We start from the raw sequence: 23,880 nt of genomic DNA on the forward strand, positions 1-23,880 counted from the left end.
AAAGAATCTGCCTGCCAATGCAGGAGATGCAGGTTCAATCCCTGGGTTGGGAAGATCCCCTGGAGAAGGAAGTGGCAACTCACTCAGGTATTCTTCCTTGGCAATTCCCATGGACAGAAGAGAGTGTCAGGCTATAGTCCAATGGGTCACAAAAGAGTTGGACACAATTTAGCAGGTAAACAAGAACAGCATGCTTATATTTTCTAAGAAGTAGAAAATAAGTACGTTTATTGAATATTGACTGTTCAGGTCAGTTCAGTTCAGTTGCTTGGTCATGTCCAACTCTTTGTGACCCCATAGACTGCAGCTTACCAGGCTTCTCTGTCCATCACCAACTCCTGGAGTTTACTCAAACTCATGCCCATTGAGTCGGTGATGCCATCCAACCATCTCATCCTCTGTCATCCCCTTTTCCTCGCATCTTCAATCTTTCCCATCATCAGGATATTTTCAAATGAGTCAGTTCTTCACATCAGGTGGCCAAAGTATTGAAGTTTCAGCTTCAGCATGAGTCCTTCCAATGAATATTCAGGACTCATTTCCTTTAGGATGGACTGGTTGGATCTCCTTGCAGTCCAAGGGACTCTCAAGAGTCTTCTCCAACACCACATTTTCATTAAAATAAGATATCAAGAAATACTTTAGATGACTGAGAAGTGCTAATGGTTGTTATCTTTGTGTAATTATATTAAAAACTATTGATAAACTATTAAAATGTTTTACTGCAGTTTTATGTAATTATTTTGGGAGACAATTTTGTTGTGATCAGTGAGTTTAAATACTCTGATGAATTAAAGCCTATTTTTATATTTCTTTGTATAATAAAACTTCAGTATTTGCAAGTAGGTTATAGGCAAGAGATTGCTAAGTTTATATAGCATGCTGCTAAGTCACTTCAGTCGTGTCCGACTCCGTGCGACCCCATAGACGGCAGCCCACCAGGCTCCCCCGTCCCTGGGATTCTCCAGGCAAGAACACTGGAGTGGGTTGCCATTTCCTTCTCCAGTGCATGAAAGTTATATAGCATAATGGATCTCAAAGCATAGTCCAACAGAAATTTTTTAAAATGCAAGTTCTCAGGTTTCACCCAAAATTAAATCAGAAACTCTTGGGGGTGAACTCAGTAATCTATTTTTAATAGGCTGCTAAATTTGAGAATTGCTATATAGGCCATAATCCCTCAATTATATAAGCTAGGATAGTATATACTACAAAGTCTAATAAAAATATTACTTTTTTTTTTTGCTTCCTAAATTTCTGATTGCATTTAAGTGTTTCCTAATCCCCTGTCTGAAAGAAGCTATATAAATCACTAAGGGAGCACATTAAATGCAGATTTCCTATCTCTCTCAAATCACAGCCCTAAGATGTTGCTTCAGTGTCAAGTGGGATCTGGGGACGGTAGTTTTAAAAAGTGATTCCGGGTTTGAAAAAATATATCACTACTTTAGATTCCCTAAGGTATAAATAAAATTTGTATCTTAGCAGGAATGTTATTTTAATGCATTAAGAATCTGTGGAGCGATCTATACTATCTACCTTCTCTCTGAGCTAAGGCTATTCTGGCAGTGAAATGCATCACTTTTTTTTTTTTTTATTAAATGACCCTGTTTTGTGTCCTCATAGAATTACTACCTGTGTGGTTGACAGAGAAGAACAGTAGCCTAATACAGGATGGAAACATCCCCTCACAGGCTTGTCCTGGCAAAGCAAGGTGCCATTCATCTTCACCTTGGGTAGCTGGAATAATTAACACAGAGAGAAGAGCAATGAGACACTTTGTAATCATGCAGTGCCTTAGGAACACTCATGGTTAATCATGTGTTTGGAAACAAACACCAAAGGTAAGAAAAGGGGCAGGAAAACAAGTAAGGACTATCCCTATAGTTGAAGGACTGTATAGTATAATCCTATGAGCAATACCTCAAACTTCCATATTTTAATTTAAGGCTGTTATATTTCATACTTAAAAGTAATGGTAGCTAGAATTTTTCATTAATGTTCATAATTTTCCAAGTATATTAACACATAGTCAGGAATACACAATAGTCCCTCTTCTGTCCATTCCCACTAACTTTCATAAACATGGACAGATGATGAGATGTTTCGAAATGCTATTTTGCTCTCTGAGTCTGATCACCCTTTATGACTATTTCTTCTGGCTATTCAAGGCAGGCATGAATGGCACTCAGCTTTGCCAGCTGAGATCTGAGTGGAATCAGAAAATATGCCCATGCTGAATCAAACTGATGTGTAAACTTTCTTTTGTCCAGCCCCCTGCTGCTCTCCATTTTTTCTTTTTTAAGACAGAAACATCTGGTGGCTTTGACTCAATAAGGATGTAAAATTTAAAAGCACATTTTCAGATATGAACCTGTTGAATAAATATGCTAACTCACTTAAAAGGTACTCAATTTTATATCATTTTAATTTTTAAATTAAAATTGTGCTTAGAAGTGCTGTGTCACTAAACAAAGTAACTATTCTTAAGAAAAACTTTTCTTTATGTTAAATCCTCCCTTCATTTTTAAAAATATATCTGTTATTAGAGTTATCCCTAGAAGTGTTTGGCTTAGTAACTAGGTTGAGTAGTAGTTGTTTATTCTGAAGATATTTTTGTTCAGTTTCCTCTAATTCTTTAAATTCTATACTGTCTCTTCCCCCAATTTAGAGCTGAAAATGCAGTCATTCATTCTTCTTGCATTGAAGTTTGATTTATTTGTTTTGAATGTACTCTATTCTTATTAGGATGAAAGGTAATTCTGCTATTTTTCCTGTTTAAAATAATATGAAATAGCAAAGTAATAAAATAATATGAAGCCTCACACAAGCTTTTGGGATTTTTTGCATTTCTAAACTGTAGGAAAATCGAAGAGATGGAAAATCTAAAAATCTAAAAATCTAAAAATCATGTTTCACTAATAGCCATCATGATTACCTATTTTAGATTCTAAGTATATCCTCTTAGAGATAATTCAGAGGCTTTTTAGATTTCTTTAATTATTTTACATAACAAGGCTAAAATTTTATGTAATTCAACCTGTTAACAAATCGTTATTGAATTCTTATGCCCAGCTCTGTACTCAAGATCTTAAATTAATTAGAATGAATATGTGATGGAATTGATCCTTTTAAATTTCAAAGCAATTCATTTTAAAGTGGACTGATTATACTGCTTGAAATGGGCTGAGGAGGACACAGTTATCATTTTGCAGAGTATCGATGGGTACTATAAGCAGAGGATGTAACACTGGCTGCATCTTAAATATATGAGCTCCTTGCTATTTTGATATTCTAAGGTTTTACTAGATTCATTTCTTTTTCCATTAATGAGAAGGAATAATATTCACTGATTCAGTCTGTAGCACTTGGCCATTATATGCTGAACTGTATAAACAATGAGCAGCTGTATCATTGTTTATATTACTTGATTTTGTTTATTCATTTAAAAATTTTATGACGGCAGTATGGCTTAGCAGCATGCTTATGATAATGAAGAAGTTAATTAGTAATGTTGAGCAGAATTTCAAGAGATGACTTTTAGTAAGTAATACTGAAAATATTATAGTAGTCATCCACAGATAAACACAAGCTTTAGACAAATGGGAAACATGGTCAGATTACAAAAATCATATTAGAATCCTTTGGCTTTAAGTTTCCAAAGAATAGTGTAGATAAACATGCTCACCCACGTACCACAATTTCCCTGTTTTTTTTTTTTTTCTCCTAACAGTAAACTAAAGTAAGCAATCATCTTTAAATAATAAATTCACTCTGATAGAAGACGATGACTCTGCCAGTAAAAGAAGCAGACGGCTTACCAAGAATTCTGGAATTGCATGAGCTTTCCAGTCCAGAAATATTGATAGACATAGTCTGAGTGTGTTAGTCTGCTTCATTTTAGAGCCAAAGAAGTCTTAATTCAAGCACCAGGAAATCCATAATTGGAAAGAATCCCACAGTCACTACTGATATTTTCCTCTAATTATAAGTGACTTTGTGTGTCATAAGTCCACTTAAGACCTCTGGATTCTGATAAGAAAAGTATTCTCAGTCTCCATTTACTAGATTCTGGTGTTATCAGAAATTCACTTCTGCTGGCTATGCATTAGAGTGTCGTGTAGTATTTGATACAGTGATATGAAAACGCTTATATTGGTGTATTTTAATGCAGCGTCAATTTTTGCCTGAAGGCTAAACAGAGGTTAAACTTACATTTCTTGATATTTGTACTTTAGTGGATGCTATACTCATTCAGGAATTCATTGTGATTGTGGCAGGTGACATTACTTTATTCTTGTGTCATGTCACCTTCACCAGTAACTCCATATCTGAGCCAAGCCCACTGGGTGATTAAATATGGATTCAATTATCATAGACCTGAAGAGGTTACTTTTAATGAGGAAAAAAGGTATTTTTTTCTTGTTTATAAATATCATAGATATGTGTGTGTGTGTTTGTCTCATCCGAGTGGGAAGTGCCAACATTGTTAAAGCTAAGAGAAGTTAGAAGCTTGGTGATATGAGATATTTTGAAAAGAGATAATGCTGGGAAGTTGTACATAAAGCCTCTCAAGATTTTTTAGTTAGATGGGTTATAAGCACACTCAAAATATCAGATTTTATTTATTCAACATTTCATGAGTATTTATTATGTGCAAAATACTTGGCAGAAATGGCTAGAAAAGGAGGGGGAGAGAAAGAGATTATTGATAAATAAATAGAATGGTTTAGGAGAGAAATCAGAGGTGTCTTCAAAGACCAGAAGTCTGTGGATGAGAAGATCTTCATACTTCATTTTTCCTACAGTGAGCACGAGCAAGTATTTAGAAACCATAGGGTGAAGACAGATCACATTATGTTATAAAATATAACTTAAAATTTAAAAATTTAGTCAGTTATAATTCTGAAGTCCTTTCCTCCTTCCTAAATTTTGGTAATTTCTAAAATGATGCAGAATTGGCAAAATTAGCTTCAACAACCCTGCAACCTGACAGCTTTCATCCAAACTAGGTGGCAGTGTTTTTAAGGTCTAAATAAATCTCAGAAATATTGTCAACTCCAAATATGGAAACAAAATTTATTCTAATAATGGTTTGGAACGTAACTGAGTACATGCCATGTTAGGGCATGATTGCCTACTACCTGATAATATAGCTGGTAACCAGAGGTGGTAGGGTCTTTGTTCCAGCAGTGCTTCGGCCAGAGATTATCTGAATATATTCAAATAATTTTCTTAGCCTCTGTTTTTCTGTAACCAAATAAAATCTCATCAGTACAGTGTTATTACTAAGATTTCTTATAGGAACAGGTCCTACTATGGCGACTTCTTCCTTGGACTGTTCTTCATGGATTTACTGAAACCTCTCCTGCTAACATTAATATAATGTAACATTTTCAAAGTAAAACCATGGTTATGAAGAGAGAGGAGCTTTTGAAATGGTGTTTTTAAAAATTATTTCCTTAAAAGGGAATTGTTTTTTTTTTTCCCCTTTTGGTATTCTAAGCCTACAATATTTTTAGGTTATCCAAAAATAATCCAGAAAAATAAGTGTTAGCACATCCGCTTGAAGGCTATATACCTTAGATAGTTGTATGTATACTAGCTGCAGTATCACAGCTTCATCTATAGAATGTTAGTGCTGTGTCTCCACTGATACATATCTACATTTATGCTACTAGAAAGCTATGTAATGTTGATTTCACTGTTTTCAAAAAGGGCAATTTCCCCCTATTAGGCACATGTAAGATTAGGGTTGTGATTAGTAAGCAGTCAATTTTTGGCATTAAGTAAGTTCTCTTATTCGTAATTAAGTTCACATACTCATCGTCATGCAGGTTAAACATTAATTAATTACTTCACTGTTTTCAGTGAAGATACTTGGTGGGCACTGTGTGTGAATTAAACAATATAGAAAAACATTTTTCCCCAAATGAATGCAGGCCAGTTGGGGATGCAAGCGATAACTGAATAAACCAGCTGGAAAAAGAATAGGAAGAACATTCATAAAATGATGATATAATACTCAAAAAGGAAAAAGGCATGAATGACTCTAGGAGAAGGGGAGATGTAAGATATTTGGTGAGAAACTCATTCCTCAGTTGCTCTTACCCAACAAAGTATTTTATTTCTCATAGTTTTATATATTTTTTAAATTTTTTAACCAATAACCTATCCAAAAGGGTATTTTATTAAATAGTATAAACAAAAGATTTTTTAAAATTGCAGTTCTTGCTCACAGATGAGCTTATAAACTAATAATATATTCTTACCCTAAATAAGTTCTTGGTCCAGTTCAATTCAGTTCAGTTCAGCCACTCAGTCATGTCTGACCCAATGGACTGCAGCATACCAGGCCTCCCTGTCCATCACCAGCTCCCAGAGTTTACTCAAACTCATGTCCATTGTGTTGGTGATGCCATCCAACCATCTCATCCTCTGTCCTCCCCTTTTCCTCCTACCTTCAATCTTTCCCAGCATCAGGGTCTTTTCAAATGAGTTAGCTCTAGGCATCAGGTAGCCAAAGTATTGGAGTTTCAGCTTCAACATCAGTCCTTCCAATGAACAGTCAGAATTGATCTCCTTTAGGATGGAATGGTTGGATCTCCTTGCAGTCCAAGGGACTCTCAAGAGTCTTCTCCAATACCACAGTTCAAAAGCATCAATTCTTCAGTGCTCAGCTTTCTTTATAGTCCAACTCTCACATCCATACCTTCACTTCAGTTCAGTTCAGTCGCTCAGTCATGTCCGACTCTTTGTGACCCCATGAATCACAGCACGCCAGGTCTCCCTGTCCATCACCAACTCCCGGAATTCACTCAGAGTCGCATCCATCGAGTCAGTGATGCCATCCAGCCATCTCATCCTTGATCGTCCCCTTCTCCTCCTGCCCCCAATCCCTCCCAGCATCAATGAGTCAACTCTTCGCATGAGGTGGCCAAAGTACTGGAGCTTCGGCTTTAGCATCATTCCTTCCAAAGAAATCCCACGGTTGATCTCCTTTAGAATGGACTGGTTGGATCTCTTTGCAGTCCAAGGGACTCTCAAGAGTCTTCTGCAACACCACAGTTCAAAAGCATCAATTCTTCTGTGCTCAGCTTTCTTCACAGTCCAACTCTTACATCCATACATGACTACTGGAAAAATCATAGCCTTGACTAGACAGACCTTAGTCGGCAAAGTAATGTCTCTGCTTCTGAATATGCTATCTAGATTGGTCATAACTTTTCTTCCAAGGAGTAAGCGTCTTTTAATTTCATGGCTGCAGTCACCATCTGCAGTGATTTTAGAGCCCCCAAAAATACAGTCTGACACTGTTTCCCCATCTATTTCCCATGGAGTGATGGGACCCGATGCCATGATCTTGATTTTCTGAATGTTGAGCTTTAAGCCAACTTTTTCACTCTCTTCTTTTACTTTTATCAAGAGGCTTTTTAGTTCCTCTTCACTTTCTGCCATAAGGGTGGTGTCATCTGCATATCTGAGGTTATTGAGATTTCTCCCAGCAATCTTGAGTCCAGCTTGTGTTTCTTCCAGTCCAGAGTTTCTCATGATATACTCTGCATAGAAGTTAAATAAGCAGGGTGACAATATACAGCCTTGACGTACTCCTTTTCCTTTTTGGAACCAGTCTGTTGTTCCATGTCCAGTTCTAACTGTTGCTTCCTTTCTCAAGAGACAGGTTAGGTGGTCTGGTATTCCCATCTGTTTCAGAATTTTCCACAGTTTATTGTGATCCACACAGTCAAAGGCTTTGGCGTAGTCAAAGCAGAAATAGATGTTTTTCTGAAACTCTCTTGCTTTTCCATGATCCAGCGGATGTTGGCAATTTGATCTCTGGTTCCTCTGCCTTTTCTAAAACCAGCTTAAACATCAGGAAGTTCACAGTTCACGTACTGCTGAAGCCTGGCTTGGAGAATTTTGAGCATTACTTTACTAGCATATGAGATGAGTGCAATTGCATGGTAGTTTGAGCATTCTTTGGCATTGCCTTCCTTTGGGATTGGAATGAAAACTGACCTTTTCCAGTGTTGTGACCACTGCTGAGTTTTCCAAATTTGCTGGCATATTGAGTGCAGCACTTTCACAGCATCATCTTTCAGGATTTGAAATAGCTACTGGATAAAACATAGCCTTGACTATCTGGACTTTTGTTGGCAAAGTAATGTCTCTGCTTTTTAATATGCTGTCTAGGTTGGTCATAACTTTCCTTCCAAGGAGTAAGTGTCTTTCAATTTCATGGCTGCAGTCACCATCTGCAGTGATTTTGGAGCTCCCAGAAATAAAGCCTGCCCCTGTTTTCCCATCTATTTGCTATGAAGTGATGGAGCCAGATGCCATGATCTTAGTTTTCTGAATGTTGAGCTTTAAGCCAGCTTTTTCACACTCCTCTTTTACTTCATCAAGAGGCTCTTAGCTCTTACTTATTTTCTGCCATAAATGTGATGTCATCTGCATATCTGAGGTTACTGATATTTCTCCCAGCAATCTTGATTCCAGCTTGTGCTTCATCTAGCCCAGTGTTTCCATGATGTCCTTTGAATGTAAGTCAAATAAGCAGGGTGACAATATACAGCCTTGACGTACTCCTTTTCCTATTTGGAAACAGTCTGTTGTTCCATGTCCAGTTCTAACCATTGTTTCTTCACCTGCATATAGATTTCTCAAGAGGCAGATAAGGTGGTCTGGTATTCCACAGTTTATTGTGATCCACACAGTCAAAGGCTTTGGCACAGTCAATAAAGCAGAGATAGATGTTTTTTTCTGGAACTCTCTTGCTTTTTCGATGATCCAGTGGATGTTGGCAATTTGATCTCTGATTCCTCTGCCTTTTCTAAATCCGGCTTGAACATCTGGAAGTTCATGGTTCACGTATTGCTGAAGCCTATTTTGGAGAATTTTGAGCATTACTTTGCTAGCATGTGAGATGAGTGCAATTGTGTGGTAGTTTGAGCGTTCTTTGGCATTGCCTTTCTTTGGAATTGGAATGAAAGCTGACCTTTTCCAGTCCTATGGCCACTGCTGAGTTTTCCAAATTTACTGTCATATTGAGTGCAGCACTTTCACAGCATCATCTTTTAGGATTTGAAATAGCTCAACTGGAATTGCATCACTTCCACTCAGTTCAGTTCAGTCGCTCAGTCGTGTCTGACTCTTTGTGACCGCATGAAAAGCAGCACACCGGCCTCCTTGTCCATCACCAACTCACAGAGTATACCGAAAATCATGTCCATTGACTCAGTGATGCCATGCAGCCATCTCATCCTCTTTTGTCCCCTTCTCCTCTTGCCCCCAATCCCTCCCAGCATCAGAGTCTTTTCCAATGAGTCAACTCCTCACATGAGGTGGCCAAAATATTGGAGTTTCAGCTTCAGCATCAATCCTTCCAATGAACACCCATTACTGATCTCCTTTAGGATGGACTGATTGGATCTCCTTGCAATCCAAGAGACTCTCAAGGGTCTTCTCCAACATCACAATTCAAAAGCATCAGTTTTTCGGAGCTCATGTCCAACTCTCACATCCATACATGACCACTGGTAAAACCTTCCACTTCCATTAGTTTGATCCAAAAATATTCTCAGGCTTGCCCATTGTTTTTCATGTATTTATTGTAATATGATTTCTCAGTTTATGCTTTTATTGAGAGTCATTCAGCTATCTGAATAGAACAGGCAGTGGTTTAGTTGCTAAGTTGTATCCAGCTCTTGGGACCCCATAGACTGCAGCCCACCAGACTCTTCTGTTCAGGAGATTTCCTAGGCAAAAATACTGAAGTGGGTTGCCATTTACTTCTCCAGGAGATCTACCAGACCCAAGGATAGATCCCTGGTCTCCTGTTATTCAAGCATATTCTTTACTGACTGAGCCACCATGTGGTATCCCGCAAATACTCTTTATATTGTGCCTATGATAAGCCTTACATCCACAATAGTCCTTTATTGATAAAAGCAATTTTTTTTAATTTAAGAACTTTCATTTTTAATATGAATAACACAAATTAGATTTTTGTGAAGTCTTATCCTGATTACTTGAGTTTCTTTAGTATTAGAAAAGGAAAAAACAAAATTTGTCATACAAAGTGATGCTAATTCTTTTGGCATTCACCAGTATACAAAAGTGGAGAAGGAAATGGCAACCTACTCCAGTACTCTTGCCTGGAGAATCCCAGGGATGGGGGAGCCTGGTGGGCTGCCGTCTATGGGGTCGCACAGAGTTGGACACGACTGAAGTGACTTAGCAGCAGTATACAAAGATAAAGAGAAATCAAGAATATAAATTAATTACAAAATGCATTAAGTTTTCTTAATTTCCCATACGAGATATGCCCTGGGAGGTTGCTGGGGCATGTGATGCTCCTCTGTCCATGGGGATTCTCCAGGCAAGAATACTGGTGCAGGTTGCCATGCCCTCCTCTAGGGGATCTTCCCAACCCAGATTTCAAACGCAGGTTTCCCACTTTGCTGGCAGATTCTTTACCATCTGAGCCACCAGAGAAACCCCCTAAAAAAATATTTTTTCTTTATTTCCCATACTAGATATGCCCTGTGAGGTTGCTATAAGAAAGGAAATTGCTGTAATATCCTATAAATGTCAAAATTTGTAAATAATTGACTAATTTCACAATAGAAGGTATCATTTCTCTTTGATTGATATGTCATATAAGATTTAAAACCAAAAGTAACATAATGGATTTTAAAAAGTATAGGGCTATATAGGGCTTCCCTTTTGACTCAGATGATAAAGAATCTGCCTGCATTGCAAGAAACCTGGGTTCGATCCCTGAGTAAGGGAGATTCCCTGAAGAAGGGAATGGCTACCAATCCAGTATTCTTCCCTGGAGAATTCCATGGGCAGAAGAGCCTGGCAAGCTCATGGGTCACAAAGACTGGGATATGACTGACAGCTAACACATTTCAGTTTTTCATAGGACCGTATAACACTGAATTTCGATTAAATAATATTTTGCCACTGTGTTCTTTGAAAATCTTATTGTATGCACCTTCAATATCATAAAGTAACATTGTAGAAAGTGTTTGACAGATTTCAATATTAGCTTAAGCTTGTGAAAAAAGAAAACAATCCAGTGAAATTTAATATTGAAAACAAACCCATTCCAAATAATTCTGTTTTTCTTGAAATTTATCATTCATTGAAAGTTTGCCAGAACTCTTTGTATGTTATATTCCTTATTTTTTTTTATTAAGGCCCTACCTTACTTAAAAAAGTTTTTTTATTTTTTTAACTAAAGAATTTAATAAATTATATAATTTATATATTATATGTTATATGAAATTATAAATAAATTATAAATTTATGATTTATAAATATAAATTATTTATATATTTATATAAATTATATACAATCAAATTCACCACTTTAGTATAGGCTTCTGTAAATTTTATAAAATGTTTTAAATTCACTGTTATAATCAAGATATAGAATTGTTATTGTTCAGTTGCTGTATAATGTCCTACCCTTTGCAACCCCATGAACTATACCATGCCAGGCTTCCTGTCTCCCTAAGTTTGCTCAAGTTAATGTCCATTGAGTCAGTATGCTATCCAACCATCTTATCCTCTGTCGTCCTCTTCTCTTCCTGCCTTCAATCTTCCCCAGGATCAGGATCTTTTCCAATGAGTTAGCTCTTGGCATCAGGTGGCCAAAATATTGGAGCTTCAGTTCAGTCTTTCCAATGAATATTCAGGGTTTATTTCCTTTAGGATTCACTGGTTTGATCTCGTTGCAGTCCAAGGGACTCTCAAGAGTCCACTCCAGCACCACAGTTCAAAAACATTAATTCTTTGGCATTCAACTCTCTTTATGGTTCAACTCTCACATCCATACATGACACTGGAAAAACCGTAGCTTTGACCATACAGACCTTTGTCAGCAAAATGATGCCTCTTCTTTTTAACATGCTGTCTAGCTTTGTCATAGCTTCCCTTTCCTTGTCATAGCTTCCTTTCCAAGGAGCAAGCATCCTTTAATTTCATGGCTGCAGTCACCATCCACAGTGTTTAAAATCTGTTCTGTTCCCATTGTTTCCCCATCTGTTTGCCATGAAGTGACAGGACCAGATGCCATTATCTTTCTTTTTTGAATGTTGGGTTTTAAGCCAGATTTTTCACTCTCCTCTTTCACCTTCATCAAGAGGCTCTTTAGTACATAGAGTTAAGAGCACATAAATAAAAACTGAAAAGGACTAAGAAAAACAATAAAAAATACAGTGAAGAAGTAATGTCCAACAGATGTAAAGAACAGTCTTTTGGACTCTGTGGGAGAGGCGAGGGGTGGGATGATTTGAGAGAATAGTATTGAAACATGTATATTATCATATGTGGAATAGATCACCAGTCCAGGTTCAACGCATGAGACAAGGTGCTCTGGGCTGGTGCACTGGGATGACCCTGAGGAATGAGATGGGAAAGGAGGTATGAGGGGGTTCAAGATGGGGAACACATGTACACCCATGGCTGATTCATGTGAATGTATGGCAAAAACCACTATAATATTATAAAGTAATTAGTCTCCAATTAAAATAAATTAATTAATTAAAAAAAGAAAGTAATATCTAAAAAGACATATAACCTAATATCTGGCCACAAATTTGACCATAAAGATCTTTTCCTATTGATGAAAATATCATAAAAAATTATTTTTGTATGTTTATGTAACTGAATTATCAAATATCAAAAATCATTAAATGTTTTATATATATTATATTATATATTTAATAGGGCTTCCCTGGTGACTCAGAGGTTAAAGCATCTGCCTGGATTGTGGGAGACCCGCGTTCAATCCCTGGGTTGGGAAGATCCCCTGGAGAAGACCCAGGTTCAATCCCTGGGTTGGGAAGATCCCTTGGAGAAGGAAACGGCAACCCACTCCAGTACTCTTGCCATATATATTCCATTTCTGAGAATGGATTCCACTGTCAAGAACTGATTCTATTTTTTCATTTCAATAATTTTTCCTTATATGAAATCAATTTCTTTTACCAGTTTAAAAGATGTGTTCTACTTCCCTTTGGAGCAGGATGTAAAGAATCAACTTCCCTTTAAAAATAATGTTCATCACAAATGTAATAATTGCTTTTTCTCAGTCTTCTTCTCCAGTCTGAACATCCTTAGTGTTCATTCATGTATCATCATAACAATGTTCTTAAGACTCCTTATTTCCTTTTCTCTTTCTATTCTCAAAACTGGGCACCACATAGAGATATAATGAGACCACCAATATACAGGTGGTTTGACTATCATCAGTGGTTCACCACTAAAATTTACTGAGCTTTTCCAATGAACTGTGAGGTTTCATTTTTTTCCTTTTTATGTATAAAGAAACTGGAAGTTACAAGGATTGAACTATATATATCTCTGTGATCACGTAACTCAGCTTAAGAACTGAGATTTCCATCTACCTTTAACTTTGTACAGAATACTAACTCATTATAACGCAGACTGAGTATAGCAGAGTTTAAGCATCTGTATTGTTCCATTGGTTCATAATGAATTTATGGTTAAGAAACCAAGTACTATAAAACTTTCCAAAAGATGATTTCATTTGAAATATAAAAGTATGTCTCCTCAATCCTCTATATACATGTACAATCCACATTTTAAAACAATTTCAGAGTAATTATGAGATCTTGAAGGAATTCTTCACCTTAAAAACAGAAGTAGAGAATAGGAAACATTTTACTAAATTTTCACCTTGGATTCAGAATATTGGAAATTTATATATTTATGGCATGAACACATGCATTAAAGCTGTGCTGTTTATCTTGACTATGTTTTTAGTTTTTCCTCAAAATATTTTTCTCAAAATATATCTTAAATTTTATCTATTTTTGGAATGAAAAGCAAGTGTTTATATAGTGAATTTATATTTTCCTGGAATACTTTTCACTAAATTATACAAATAAAATTATAGATATAAGTTAGTATTTATTAACAAAGGAAGAAAATTTCAAATGTCCTTTGAGGACTTAATATGATAGAAACACATACTAATTAATTGTCAAATGTGCTAAGTAAAGTAATTGCTTTGTCACTTGCTCAAGGAAAATCTTACATTCCACATCACTTTTTCTAAGGCTTATCATATATGTGGGCAGATATTTCAGGAATCTTATACATTTTAAAATTTATTTTTTCTTCAGAATTTAAAATGTATTACTGTTTTAGATTTTCTAATTATGCATGAGATAATATAACTAAGTAGTATGCTAAGCTTCCCTTTAATTGACAGGTTTGAACTTTAAGTACTTAATTGGTACTTCATAATGAAAATGACTGAAAGTCCACTTTCAGAGAATTCTCTAAGGGATGAAATGTCTTCATTACCAGCAAGGTGTAATTAATTTTAAATTATTTCCATTTTTGCCAAGATATATTCATATACTAGAATACACATTCCATAACTCCAGTGGTAAAGATTCCAAAATGACACCAAAAAAGTGTTGCATAATCAAAATTGGAATGTGCAGTATAAAGTGTAAATGCATAAATGAACCATGCCCTTTTATCGGCACTCATTATTAAAACTGGAATGAAAGTTTTCCTATTTGAATCTCTCAGAAAATGAGTCATTTTGAATAGCTGAATTCTCTATTTAAATGAGAATGTTTAAGTAGCCAGAACATTTAAGACACATTTTAATCTTTTTGAAGAGATTCTTTCTGTAAATTCTTCTGTACACTATATATATTTAACCACCCTTTTTTTCCTGTAGCCAAGCTAGCTCAACTTGAATTGACTGTTCTAGATTACCATTATGTTTGTGGCTTTTGACCTGACTTACATATATGTCTTATATAAATTCCTGGTTTCAAAGTAAGTGGGTTATTTTTACTGTGATACTATGGGAAATTAAGTGCCTATAACTAAAAACATATATATTCATTACAAACATTTATAGTTCTAAATTAAACTTTGACATCTCCTATGATAGTAGATGGCTGTGCATTTATTTGTGTAATCATAAATTACTTGGATTACATTGAATGCATTTATCATATTTAAAATAATAAAAAACTGAAGCTAGAACAGTATTGTTATAGTGAATTACCTCACTTGCATCCATTCTCTTTAAATTCTGGGATATTAGATTTATTTATATTTTTTAAAATTACACAACATTGGCATCCCCCCTTTTACCCCACTGTCACTGTTTTGCTTCAGTCCATTGATCCTCTATTCAGGTGGGAGTAGGGGTATTACAAATTATGTATTACAGTCACCTGAACACATGAAGATTCCAAAACCACCTCATCCTCCAGAGTTTCACCTGTTGAGAATTATTGCTGGGTGAATCACTGTTTTTGATGGAAGCGTGTCTTCCTTGCATATTTAGAGACTGAAATGTGGGAGATTGGTTGAGGCTCCCAACATCACTTTCCTATCATCTTGTAGCAACTGATTCATGTTTCAACTTCTAGTCTCAACAGACTCCTCTTCACCCTCATTCCCATTGTCAGTCCGTCCTCCACATAGCTACCAGATAATTCTAAAACTCAAAACAATTATTTAAATCCTATAGTTTATTTTCTTGACTTCCTATTGCTTTTATGGTTAACCTTATGAACTGTATCATGAGAAATATAACCTCAATATATGGTCTTCATCATAAACAATGTGTTGTCATAATTTCATCTAAATTTATACTGTAAATTAGAATACATCTTATATTTTTAGCTTCTAAATAAGAATATTAAGGTAAGCTTATTTTAATGGATTTTAAATACATTAAAGAGCTGGAAAAGCTAGAATAATTCCCTGATAATGATCCGCGTATTCTTTGTGCTCATGCTCAGTCACTCAGTCATGTCCAACCCTTTGCCACCCTGTAGACTATAGCCTGCCAGACTCCTCTATCCACGGGATTTTTCCAGTCAAGAATACAGGAGTTGGTTGTTGTTTCATAGGAAACATGTTTTATGAGAAAGGATGCTAGGTGCCATCTCCATGATGTCATAACCTATTTTGCAGACAGTCATAGTTGGTAAATTTATATTGCCTTTAGAGAACCAAGTAGATCATATTTATTTTTGTAGCTAAAACAGTCTTAAACATGTGATATACTCCAGTCGACAATATCCACACAAAATTAGCCATTTTTCCTACTTAAAATTTGTTTACCATTGGAGAGTGGGGGTGGATTCCCTGTCACCTGAGCATTGCTGCTGCTGCTGCTGCTGCTGCTAAGTCGCTTCAGTCGTGTCCGACTCTGTGCGACCCCATAGACGGCAGCCCACTAGGCTCCCCCGTCCCTGGGATTCTCCAGGCAAGAATACTGGAGTGGGTTGCCATTTCCTTCTCCAGTGCATGAAAGTGAAAAGTGAAAGTGAAGTTGCTCAGTAGTGCCGAACTCTTAGCAACCCCATGGACTGCAGCCTACCACGCTCCTCCGTCCATGGGATTTTCCAGGCAAGAGTACTGGAGTGGGTTGCCATTGCCTTCACCCACCTGAACATTGGCTGTGGGTAATTTTATCCTCAGAAAAGTAAAGATGTAAGTGGATGAATTATTACAGCGTACAGTCTTTGGTATTTTTCCACTGTAGAAGTTTATACTTTTGTGATGTCCATTACTAGCTTCAAAACAAGAAGGAAATTTCTGCTTGTAATACTTTCTAAAAAGAACAAATTGGTTAGTTTTTAAACCAATTAATCTAAAAAAGAGAACACCTGTCTCTTCTTAAATAGTGTGATGTTTTCCTATGAATTCAGTTTGAGATAATGCAAATCTGAATAGCCATGATTCATTTCTAGTTGTCTGTTTCTTCCAATTTAAAACAAATGAAAGCTTCCTGTTATTGAGTTTCCTGGAAAGGAAAGACAAGTGATTGTTCACTTGCCTGTGGAGATATTCTTAGTGAAGAGGAACTCAAATGCACTTGGCGATGATTGACTGACTTTAAGAATAAGGTAGCAGAGTTTAAGAGGCACTTGCTCATTTGTAAGTCGTAGAGTCTAAATGAGGAAAACCATTAGGTGATGGCTTCTTCAGTTTTCTGTCATGTTTGCTTGTGAACTAATGACCGTTTTAAGCATAGATCTTAACTGAAAATTATTCTAAAGAAAGTCACTCATCACGGTTGCATTCACAATTACTTCCACATGAATAACTTCTTATCTCTTAACCTCTTTTCATGCCTAAGCAGCTCAAAAAATTCATATGCAATAAATGCATTTTACATGAATGGCTTTATGTCAGGCCACTGAGGAGAAATTGAAGAGCTATTCATTGGATTTTTCTGTATATCAAATAGAAGCAATAATAGCTACTTTTTTAAAATAAAAAAAAATCAGTGTGAGCTCAACCTAGATTTAAAAAAAGAATGGATCAAGAATTATTAAAGAGTAATTACTGATTAGAATTCTTGAGTTTCATTTCTTTCAGTTTATATGTGACCTTGAGGAAATCATTTGAACTCATCCCTGTTTAACTATGACTATAGAGTACTTATATTATGCAAATTTAAAAATAAAATATAGACACATAAAGGAAACGAATCACTTTTTCAGCTTATCAGCTACCGTCTGCAAGTGAATACTTTACAGCTACTCACGGTAAATAGAAGTCACTTTTCCAGCTTATCAGCTAATCTGTTCAAAGGAATACTTTTCAGCTATTCGTAGGGGTTTTCATTGTTCCTTAGAATTATATGTAGTTCAGAAAAAAACCCAAAGATCCTTTTTAGAAAAGGATTTTTTTTTTACTCCCCCGAAAGATTATTCTTGACCTTTTCAGAAAATATATCCAAAATCTGCTCTTGCTTATGTCTCTTATCCCACGTCCCACTTCTTACTCCTTGCAGTTGGCACTCAATACAAAGATGGCCCTGTACTACTTTATGTAAATGAACTTCCCCATTTTCTGGTACCTTGATGCTGTCTTTCTTTCTTCACTCAGGAAGCCAAGTCCTCTGTACCTTTTGAGATGGGGATGATCATAGAATTAATCGCCCAAATTGGGACACTTGAGAACAAAAGGAGAGCTAGTGAGACAGGAAGTGTGAAAATTGATGTCAACAGGGCCATATGGAACCATTACTTAAGAGCCATCTAAAACATTAGCTCCTCTGTGATGGTTTCTCCCCAAACAGAAATGCTTGTCTCGTTTTTATTGCTGTTGACCTCCATTATGGCACTTAACACATTGTATTGGGTTGGCCAAAAAGTTCATTCAGGTTTTTCCGTAACATCCTTAGAATAAACAGTAATAGATTTCATCCTAACAAAGTAGAAACAGATTTCAAAAGGAAAAAAGAAAACAGTTTGCATCCCTTCTGGTGTTTTCAGTTTTATAATCGAACAATTTGATTTTGTGGTAGAGTTGTTTTCCCCTATTCTTTAGAATTTTTAAAAGGTCAGCACTTAACAGCCTGTGTTTTTTCTTTTTTCTTCTCTCAGGATCACTTTATTTTTTCTTCTAAAACACAGCACCCTTTGCTTTTCCAAAGAATTAAAAGGATTTCTCAGAAGTTCTTGGCCTTTTTTCATTCCATGGACAATTAAAATGAAATTTGGTACTGCTTTCCTTCTTTCAGTTTTTTTTTTTTTTTTAATTTTTATTTTTATTTTTTTTATTTTTAGTTTTTTATTTTTTAAATTTTAAAATCTTTAATTCTTACATGCATTCCCAAACATGAACCCCCCTCCCACCTCCCTCCCCATAACATCTTTCTGGGTCATCCCCATGTACCAGCCCCAAGCATGCTGCATCCTGCGTCAGACATAGACTGGCGATTCAATTCACATGATAGTATACATGTTAGAATGTCATTCTCCCAAATCATCCCACCCTCTCCCTCTCCCTCTGAGTCCAAAAGTCCGTTATACACATCTGTGTGTCTTTCCCTGTCTTGCATACAGGGTCGTCATTGCCATCTTCCTAAATTCCATATATATATGTGTTAGTATACTGTATTGGTGTTTTTCTTTCTGGCTTACTTCACTCTGTATAATCGGCTCCAGTTTCATCCATCTCATCAGAACTGATTCAAATGAATTCTTTTTAACGGCTGAGTAATACTCCATTGTGTATATGTACCACAGCTTTCTTATCCATTCATCTGCTGATGGACATCTAGGTTGTTTCCATGTCCTGGCTATTATAAACAGTGCTGCGATAGTTTTTTGATAGCTTTTCATCCACACAGAAGTTAAGCAATGTAAATTTTTAACAGAAGAAATTAAGAACTGTGGTGTCTAAGAAGAGTTAGATATATTCAGACTCAATGCACATGATAAAGAATGTTTTAAAGTATCAACTGGTTAAATTTAGACCAATGTTAAGTACCCTACAGAAGGGTATATCCAAATTAAAGTCCTTAGTTTTAATTTGAAGGTTATACTTTCTTTGAAATTACTACAAATTTGAAGCAGAGAATATGGGGGCAAAACATATTTAAACTGAGACTTAGTTGTCTCATTTGTTAAACAATGCTAACTAGACCAATTACTGTATTGATTTGTTGTCAGGATAAAAATGGATTTATAAAATCCTTAACAGAGGATTTAGCAAAGTATTAAATATTCAACAAATATCACCAACATTATCATTATCCTTATTTTTATATTATCTTTTGTAGCAGTTTATCATTACCCAAACCAATTGATAAACCAACTGAATTGGTTTATTGAATATTTAACCAAATGTTCACCCTATTAGGGGGAAAACCCCAAACACGTATTCCTTTTTAGATTAAATTTGACCATGTGAATATGCATGTGAAAGTGAAAGTCACTCAGTCATGTCCGATTCTTTGCGACCCCATGGGCTATGCAGTCCATGGAATTATCCAGGCTAGAATACTGGAGTGGGTAGCCTTTCCTTTCTCCAGGGGATCTTCCCAACCCCAGGGATCAAACCCAGGTCTCCCATATTGCAAGTGGATTCTTTACCAGCTGAGCCACAAGGGAAGCCCAAATTTGACCACAAAATATATGAATTCTCAGTTCCGATCATCTCCTAATCACCAAGTTAAACTACTCCATGCTCAAAAGTTTTAATGAACAGTAATGATACTGTCTCCTTTGTCTCAGAGAAAAAAATGTAAAATAGCCATGACTCGAACAGTAATGATGACAAAAGTTTAACATTCAGGCCTTATTATGTGGCAGGCACTCTGCCTCATATTTGTGATTTTTTTTTCACAATCCTAAGAAATGGCAATGCTATTGTTTGCTTTTTGTAGATGAAATGGACACTAAAAGACTAATATACCCACTCCCCAGAATCCATAAGTGATATAACTGTATGAGTACCCACAGGTCTTATGTCTCTACAACCTGTGTTCATAACCATGGTACTACACTGCCTCACTACTGAAACCCATGTGTTCTGGGATATGTGGCTTTGATTAGAATTAGTGAAACATAGCTCAGCCTTGTAAGTGAGGTCTAGCAAAGACTAAGCTTCTTAACCATCTAGTAACAATAAGCTACTGCTGCTGCTGCTGCTAAGTCGCTTCAGTCATGTCTGACTCTGTGCAACCCCGTAGACGGCAGCCCACCAGGCTCCCCCGTCCCTGGGATTCTCCAGGCAAGAACACTGGAGTGGGTTGCCATTTCCTTCTCCAATGCATAAAAGTGAAAAGTGAAAATGAAGTCGCTCAGTCGTGTCTGACTCTTCACAACCCCATGGACTGCAGCCTACCAGGCTCCTCCATCCATGGGATTTTCCAGGCAAGAGTACTGGAGTGGGATGCCATCGCATACTCTGAATAATAAGCTAGGGAGTGCAATAAATATAGGGAAAAAAATACACACATACATTCATGTATATTTATTTTTTTTAAAGATTCCCTTAGTACAATTGAAGCAAGACATATGCTGTCAACATGAGATTCAGCAGGAATAATTGTTGTATAGGGATATTGAGTGATACTTTAAGCAACTTGTCACAATTTATTAGCTAATTATTTTCATATTACTTCATATTAATTCTGCTGTAGGGGGTCCATTCTTGCCTGCACCCTTTTTGGCTGTTGCTCGATAAGAAGAGTGGTATTTAGATAAGGATCATTTGTAAAGTTTCCAACCTCAACTGAGATAAATTCAGGTCAGAAAAAATTATAACGTGTCTGGTCATTGATGTATTGAAAATCATTAACTCAGAGCTGAGATAATAACAACAAAAGTTCAATATATAACTGAAACCCTTCATGTTGTTTTGATAAGTAACCCTGCATGATCAAGAAGTTCCCGTGGAGTTTTCTTGAACTATAATTGAAGATATTTGTTTAAACATCTTTGGTCATATTCTAATAATATAATTTTCTTTAATGAATTATGAGTATCTAGGCTTGGGTTTTCCTGGTGGCTCATCTGATAGAGAACCCACCTGAAATGCAGGAGACCTGGCTTTAATCCCTGGGTTGGGAAGATCTCCTGGAGAAGGGAACGGCTACCCACTCCAGTATTCTGGCCTGGAGAATACCATGGACTGTATAGTCCTTGGGGTCACAAAGAATCAGGCACTACTGAGCAGCTGTCACTTTCATGCTTGGACTAAACTCCTCTGGAGCTGGTTGTAGGCCATCAAACATAATTCGATGAAGGATTTTCATGAAAATAGTCCTTTCATGTATATAATATTATATAGATAATGCGATAATCATATTCTGTAATAACCACATACCATTTTTCCTTTAATAGTGTACTTTATGGCAGATAAGTAAAATTGCTTTTTTGTGACCAACTTTTATTTTCTCAGCCATGTTCTAGTACTGATGTTCTCCTTCATACTGACATATAGGACTCCTGTCCTATGCAGTTAGCTGTGCAGTTTGATCAGACTGAAGAGATAATTGAGAATCCACTAGGCTCAAACCTTCCATGAAGTTAGCACAGTATCACCTTTGATATTCAGTGAGAGATAATTCAGCTCATCAATATTCAGTATTGCTTTTTTGATTTTGAAACTGTAGGTAAGACCTCATGCTCTTCTGCACAGATAATCTACTTCAGAATATGTTTATTTTCAGAAATAAGATTAGTGACGGGTAATCGGTAAAGTCATCACTAAAGTAGAGGCTATAGATAATCACTTTTGGAAGGTTTATGTGATTTTTTTTTCTTGAGATAACATTTCTATGAGCATTTAGAACATAATGGCTATTTGAGTATAGCACTAGCACTTGATGTAAAATATTAATGGTAAGACACAATGATTTATATATACCAAAACATGGAAGAAACTTTGAATTAAATTGAAAGGATTTGAATTCTATTCATTCTCTAGCTATTATTTTTTAGTAGATTCTCACATTTATCTCACAGAAATAAGATGTTGGATTCTAGAATAAAGTGAAGAATTCTAGAATTCTTTATTATAGCAATGAAATACAAAAAGAAAAGTAAAAATGTTATGATGCCTCATGGTATCATGATGGTGGTTGTGGTTTAATCACTAAATAGTGTCTGACTATTGCAACCTCATGGACTGTAGCCAACCAGGCTTCTCTGTCCATGCAATTTTTCAGGCAAAGATACTGGAGTGGGTTGTCATTTCCTTCTCCAAAGAATCTTCCCAGCCCAGGGATCGAACACTGGTTTCCTGCATTGCAGGCAGTTTCTTTACCAACTGAGCCACCAAAGAAGCCTTTGGTAGCATAATATAAGGCTCAATTACTTGTTCTGTACTAAAGGAGGATACAGCAACAAGTCCAGCACTTCTGTATAATATCAGCAGTTCATAGTAGGATTTAACAATATTGATTGCCCCCTAATGGCCCTAAAAATGCATTTTCAAGATATAAAAGTATTTTGATAGAGTTAATTTCCAGAAATGAATTTTCTCCGTAATGAGTTAATGCTTTTTCATCACCAACATTTAGTGATTTAACTAGTTTCTCTAGTTTTTGTAGACATTTTTGTCTAAAGTTTCTAAGGCATCCCCCCTTTATTGCCAGTTAATAAGCACTTTAGGAGGTATGATAATGAGCAACTTTTTTAAAAAAATGTATATTAGCTCACCATATATTCCCATTCAAAAAGTGATAAATTAAGATGTGATAGTTGAGTTATAGGTGGTTGAATAAATTGAATTACGACTATGTTAGTAAGTTTTTAAATGGCCAAGGGAAAAAAGCTGAAGTAATTAGCTTCCTTTTGTAAGGTGTGCTTATTAAGGGAAGAAAATACTTCTGCTACCCAGACACATTTCTACACACACAAGATGATTTTATTTAAATTAAGAAAAACTCAAATTGGCTAAAGCTAAAGGAAGGAATTAGATGTCTGACATACGTAGACTTCCAAAGAGAAAGGCTTGCTTCAGACCTAAAAAGGAAGTGTTCATTTGTGTTATCAAGGCTCTATCTTACTCATCCCTAAGCTCAGCTTGCTTGTGACTGACTCCTGTTTCAAATATACTTCCTCCACATGCAGCGAGATGATCACTGGCATCTCAAAATGTAAGTTTTTCATGGAGCTCAAGTTCTCTTCAAAAGAATATTCTTTCTGTCTATTAACACTAGCAAGTTCCAGGGAAAATCCTGATAGGATCTTCTGATATATTTGATAGAACTGTCCAAGTAACCAACTTAAGTCCAGTTGCTCAGTCACATCCAACATTTTGCAACCCCATGGACTGCAGCAGGCCAGGCCTGCCTGTCCGTTACCAATCCCGGAGTTTACTCAAACTCATGTCCATTGAGTCAGTGATAAAATCCAAACATCTCATTCTCTGTCATCCCCTTCTCCTCATGCCCTCAATCTTTCCCAGCATCAGGGTCTTTTCAAATGAGTCAGCTCTTCACATCAGGTGGCCAAAGTATTGGAGTTTCAGCTTCAACATCAGTCCTTCCAATAAATATTCAGGACTGATTTCCTTTAGGATTGACTGGTTGGATCTCCTTGCAGTCCAAGGG

At 36.3% G+C, this 23,880-nt stretch overlaps 1 protein-coding gene across 24 annotated transcripts in view; it reads left to right on the plus strand.

Annotated features, from left to right (window-relative positions):
* The window catches only part of ADGRL3 (adhesion G protein-coupled receptor L3), a 941,652-nt gene that overhangs the window by 635,243 nt on the left and 282,529 nt on the right, over positions 1-23,880 (plus strand). The gene's annotated exons all lie outside the window — the stretch shown is intronic.

Source organism: Ovis aries, chromosome 6, assembly GCF_016772045.2.
Source record: "Ovis aries strain OAR_USU_Benz2616 breed Rambouillet chromosome 6, ARS-UI_Ramb_v3.0, whole genome shotgun sequence".
Lineage (NCBI taxonomy): Eukaryota > Metazoa > Chordata > Mammalia > Artiodactyla > Bovidae > Ovis > Ovis aries.